General features: G+C 36.8%; 1 protein-coding gene across 1 annotated transcript in view; it reads right to left on the reverse strand.

The window, feature by feature from the left end:
• Positions 1-6,472, reverse strand: part of MTA3 (metastasis associated 1 family member 3) — a 116,675-nt gene that overhangs the window by 62,425 nt on the left and 47,778 nt on the right. The gene's annotated exons all lie outside the window — the stretch shown is intronic.

Genomic DNA, 6,472 nt, shown 5'->3' on the forward strand with positions numbered 1-6,472 from the left:
TAGGGGGTGAGGTCATGCAGGAGGTGGCATTTCTGCTAAGAACTGAAAGGTAAAGGAGTCCACTGGCAGAAGAACAGGGCCTAAGACTCAGAAAGGAACATGAGCAAAGTCAGGGGCTCCCAAATGTGATTAGAAAAGTAGTTTGTTTCGTCAGGAGTACATTAAGGGGAATCAGGGGAGATAGCTAAGGAAGTGGACTATGAACATGTTACTGAAGATGCCACATAGATTTTCTGAAAAGGGAGGTAATGAGAAGCCCTTGCCTTTTTAGTAAAGGGGGTGACAAGACCAGAATCAAACTTCTCATCTCACACTTAACAATGATATGTAATTTGCTCTATGGACATACCCGATGAAGACAGAAACGTCATGACATTGACAATGACAACAGACAGCAAAGGGAGATTTAGGAATGTCAGGGACAGACTGGAGGCAGCGGGTAGATTTCAAGCCTTGAAAACTACAGGGATGGTGCTGGCATTATCAGAAAGAAGACTGAGATAATGCAGGAAACTTTGTTTCAGGAATAGCTCACAAAGAGACATAACCGTCAGGCAGGACTCAATGTGAGGACAAAGGATAGTAATGGGAAACAGATTTGGGAGTTGAGTGAAATTTTGATTTACAGCTATGGATTTCCTATCAGGCTAGGAACTGGTTTTGGCTTTGTTTTGCTTTTGAATCACTCCAACTACAAAATCAGGCAGTGCCTTGCACTGACTGACATACTATGAAGCTAAACATCCCTGACAAGCTCAGGCTATGGGCTTCTAATGTGTTCAGTCCTGGTATAGGAGCAAGCAAGCATCAATGGCTCAAACAGAGAAAGAGGGAGGACAGAATCAGCCATTCTACCTGTAGTCCCCTAAGCCAACTACTGCTGTCAGGTTGGGGACTTGCCCATCCTGCCCCTTGTTCAAAGGCAGATTACCAGAGAGCCAATCGCCACCCTTAACACACAGAAACGCATGCAGAGTAGAAAGAGTACTGGGCCAAACAGATCTAAAGTGTTGGAAAGGATTTCATTTTTCACTGTTTACAATCCTCAGCACGCTGAGCCAAGACATTCAACATTAGGTTCATAGTTAAAAACAAAAAATTTGCAAACTGTGTAAAACTTGAGAAAGTAGAATGTCACATGTACACTTCCCTGTATCTTCCAGTAATATATTTTAAGCAAGTTAAATAATAATGGTAAAAAAAGATAGTAATGATGAAAATAAAAATTTGGTATCTTAATTTTTAAATAATACCAGATAAAATGACAATGCTACTCAGTATTGCACCCCTCTCTGTTATATACTCCAGAACTAAAGGGTAAAATTGATATCTAATTTTCATTCTAGTAAAATTGGTATTTCAATCCCACCTATTCTTTCTGCAGCCCACAGCAGAAAGAGAATCCCATGTAAGAATTCTAAAATAAATTTGCTGCAAACAATAAGAAAACACTCCTAGGTGCACTTATAACTAACACCTAAGATACAGATTAATACCATGAAATGAGAACAAAAGTAGCAACAACAAAATGAAGATAGAAATATCAAACAGTCACTCTAAACTTTTAAATAGGGATTCCCCATTTTGGATTCAACATATAACATTTATATAACAGTTTGATCACTTCTTTACAATTAAAAAAAAACTTTTAAGAAGCTCTTGAGTAACCTTATTTGGAATCTATATAACTAAATTCTCAGCTAAGTATAAGGAGTACACTTTGGAATGGTCTTGGTAACTGTAGTATGAGCCAGAGACTAGAGCAGCTGTTCTCAACCTGTGCGTCGCGACTCTTTGGCGGTCGAACGATCCTTTCACAGGGGTCGCCTAAGACCATCCTGCATATCAGATATTTACATGACGATTCATAACAGTAGCAACATTAAAGTGATGAAGTAGCAACGAAAATAATTTTATGGTTGGGTCACAACATGAGGAACTGTATTTACAGGGCCAGAAGGTTGAGAACCACTGGACTAGACCAAGGTTAATTCCATGCTCTACTCCTGTTAATTCCAATCATCGCAATAATCTTACTTTCCTCCTCCATTTATGATAATCTGCTCAAGTCCCACATCATCAAATCATCCAGTTCATGAAGATCTCCCTAATACCTGAATTCCCATGAAATGTACTTACCAACTAACTGTATGAATTGTATATTAGCATCCTATTTTGGCACCAAGCACAAAGGTCAATCAATCCTTTGTCCCCTTAAACCCTGGACTAATGCTTCCTCCACTGAGATATAAGTCATGTGTACAGTTTCAACAAAATAAAAAATGGAATTCAGGTTACAGATGTTTTTGAACACAGGGAAATATCTTCATAAGCCCCTTCATCTATAATTCCAAGCTTCCCCATAGTTGGGTGTTGTTTTTTTTCAATTACAATTTACTTTTAGTATTTTGCTTTGATTTCAGTTGTGTAATATAGTGTTTAAACAACCATATAGTTTTAACACAGTAGAAAGTGCCACAGATTTTGAGGCCACTAAATCAGCCACTACTTACACTAGAGGAAGACATTTCTATAGAATGTCCATCTTTTTTTTTCTCTTAAGCTCTCTATGAGAATACATGCTTTCCTGATCGCAGGAGAAAGTCTTAGATGAACTAACCCAACTTCCACACCATAATGACATTTTCCTACTTACCTATTGCACATGAGCTAATTCAAGGTCTTAAAGCATATGTTGCAGCAGGGAGACTATACTAATGTAACTCTTTAACTCTCAAAGATGGAGCCTCCTGAAGTTCTCAAACACTGACAAGAGTATTGAACTAGTAGCAACAGACAGTGGTGACCAGGGGAAAGCAACTGTAGTAGCTAACAATGTGTTGAGAGCTGTGCTAAATAAATTACTTTATTTGGTCATCACAACACTATTATACAGGGTGGAGCAAACATAGGTTTACAATTGTTCGTATGGAAAATAATACAATAATTAATAAATAATAAGAATAAGCTCTTTCACATACAACTGTAGACCTACTTTTGCCCCCTATATATGTACATACATTATCCCCCTTTTTAAAGAGGAAGAAATGGGAACTTAGAAGCGTTGAACAGTTTTTCCAAGGTTATTCAGCTAAAACATAGCACAGCCAGGTTTTACCCAAACCTGTGAATCCACTCATTGTAGTTTAGTAATTTAATGTTATTATACTTTTCAGCAGCCACAATTTTAATTTAATATGTAAATAGATTTTTCTTAAATGTTCAGTGTTACAACACAGTGAATTAATAATTCAAAAATTTGCACATTATAATATCTTTCTCTACAGAAAATTCTCTAGGTGCTTTATTCAAACTCAATAAAAGATTTAAAATCTCAAAGAACCCTTTACCTTCCTTTGCAAACTACATAGCAATCCAGATATTCAAGAGTTTGTTAGATGGTGAGCAGTCATAAATTGATTTCAAAACTCTAAAGTCACAAGAAGATTTATTCCCTAGCAAGACAAATGCCACAACAATATCTTAGAATCCATCAAGAGATGTACACAAAGAACGTAAGCCTGTAATATATTCTGACATGGTGCTGATGTTGCCACCTCCTCAGGATGTTAATTCTAGTCCTGCAACCCATGCCAGTGCAAACTGGAATCTGGCCACTGAGCAAATGTACCCACTCAAGAGCATCGAAGTAAATATCTGTTCTTTTTCTAAAAACTGTTTTTATTGATTTTAGAGAGAGGGGAAGGGAGAAAGAGAAACATCAATGACATCGATCAGCTGCCTCCCACGTGCACCCCTACCAGAAATGGAGCCCACAACCTGGGCAAGTGCCCTGACCAGCAATCGAACCAGTGACCTTTTAGTGCACAAGTTGGTGCTCAATCAACCAAATGAGCCACACCGGCCAGGGCCATAAATATCCTTTCTTGAATATGATGTTTTCTACTATTTAATTTCCCTGCGAACAGGTACTAGCTATATATGGAAGCTTCTATGATGACAATGTCCCTGTTTTTCAAGTGTGGTTTAACCACTGGCATACCTATTTGCAGCCCAACACCCTCTCCCTTGACAAAAATATTAATTAGAAAAAAGGAATTCTTTAAATCTTGTATCTACAGTAATTGACTACCTATTTATAACTGAAAAGAAACATTTAGTATATGCTAAATGCTTTAAGCTGAAATAAGAATCTAAACTGACTTCTTCAATTATATGAAAAATATGGTGTTTTTCTTTGTTAAAGTTGAATACTTACAAATAAAGCCAATAAATTATAGACTTAAAAATAAGCTTGCCAAGTAATACACAAAACTACATGACTAAATCTTTTTTTTTTAAATATATTTTATTGATTTTTTTTACAGGGAGGAAGGGAGAGAGAGAGAGAGAGTTAGAAACATCGATGAGAGAGAAACATCGATCAGCTGCCTCCTGCACATCTCCTACTGGGGATGTGCCCGCAACCCAGGTACATGCCCTTGACCGGAATCGAACCTGGGACCTTTCAGTCCGCAGGCCGACACTCTATCCACTGAGCCAAACCGGTTTCGGCTAAATCTTTTTTTTTTAACTCCCACAAGACCCAAAAATGGCCTGAACAAAGGGCAAGACATCCCTTGTTTCTGGTTAAGATGTTTTAATCTCATCAAAATGTCTGTTCTCCTTAAAATAATTTAAAAATTAATGGCAAACCCCAATAAAAATAGGAAGATTGTTATTTTCCCTCTCTGGTGTTAGTCAAGCTGATAATAAAACTCATTTCGAAAAATGATACAGCGACTATCCTCACCAGATATTAACACATATCTCAAAGTCTCTATAATTAAAACAGTGAGTTACTAGAGCAGGAACAAACAGACCAGTGGAACAGAACAGAAATCTCAAAAGCAGACCCACATACTGCTCAATATTATGAAATGATCAATCACCTTCCAACGTACTATATAATGTTAATACAATTTCAATCAGAATCCTAATAAATCTGGAAGAGAAGAAATTGACAAATTGTTGACAAACTACCACAGTAAGGGGGGAAAAATCTTAAGAGATGTGATCTCTCCACTAAGAAACTTTAAAAAACAGTAAAAAAAACTTGCCCTGTCATAAAACATATAAGAAATAGATAAAGTAAAGTTGGATCTCTAACACATGAAACTTTGCTTGGAATATACTTTTATGGGTCTCTATAGAATACTTATGTAACAGTCTGGGAGAATATGTTAAATTAATAACAGTGGTTAACAGTGACTTAGACGGGATGATCTGAGGTACTACTACTTTTATTTCCAGTGTAATTGCATCATTATCTTACACGATTCCTATTATTTGCAATAAAATAATTTTAAGATTTTAAAAAAATGGGCAGAAGCAAAGAGAATACAATGGAGCCCTTTTGTTATGCTATGTTACAAAGGGATTTCATCCTAAGTATTTCTAACTGTGCAAATTTAACTTGGGTATTTTGACTATGTATTGAAGAGGTGAGATTCTAAGAAATGTGAAGTACCGAACAGCAGCTTTCAACTTGTAGCGGAATCCCAAGATTCCCTAGGACACCTTAAGAGATTTAATAGGGCCTCCTCCCCCCACCTCACCCGTAATTACCTAATTTTTCTTATATTATTTAAGGTCATGTTGTGTAATATTTAAAGAAAAGGTTTTAGTGCCTAAATAAAGTTTGTAAGAAGACTATCAGGAGAAACATTATATTAAAGGCAATTAGTATTTGTTAATGAGCTCTAAGATCTATTTTATTAGTGAACATTGAGTCACATTTTCTAAATATAAAGAATGCCTCTGTCAGATAACTGGTGTAACTCTCCCAATGGCACAGCTGTCTAGAATCATTCCTCTTACTTAGAAGAACCTCAAGACCATTTTGAGGACTACAGAGTAAATTATTGCATTTTATGTATTATTGTTTCCTAAAATAATTTTTTGAAATTCTAAGCTAGGTGGACATGTTTTGCAAATTATATCACTCTGACTAGACTTTTGCTTTTCAGGGACAAATATTATATTTAAATGGTTTTTGGATAAATGGGAACTCGTGAGATTGCATGACCTGATTTTTGTGCCCACTGTTACGTGAAACATCCCAGCTTCATTACTTTGTTCAGCATGTATGTCTACATGAGCAATACACAAAATTTCTAGACTTTTTATATACCTAGGCTTATGCTCAGTCCTCAAGGGAGAACCACACAATCAATGAATCAATGACTCAGGCAGTAGAAAATGGTAAAAGTCAAATAATAAGAACAGCATTAAGGATTACATAAGCATCAGGTCTGCACAGTTTGAAGGAGGGAGAGATCAGAGTTCAGGGAGGAGTAATAAAGGGCAGCCCAGGATATATACGACTTGGGCTGGGTGCCTGTACACGCATGAGCACCAGGGATGTTCCTGGCTTTTGGCCTGTGCACAATCGATGGACTTACTAAACTCTCTCACCAGGAGCATATACGTTTGTCAAAAACTCATAGAACTGTACACTAAAAAGGGTGAA

This window comes from Myotis davidii, unplaced genomic scaffold (genome assembly GCF_000327345.1).
Source record: "Myotis davidii unplaced genomic scaffold, ASM32734v1 scaffold6, whole genome shotgun sequence".
Taxonomy (NCBI): Eukaryota; Metazoa; Chordata; class Mammalia; order Chiroptera; family Vespertilionidae; genus Myotis; species Myotis davidii.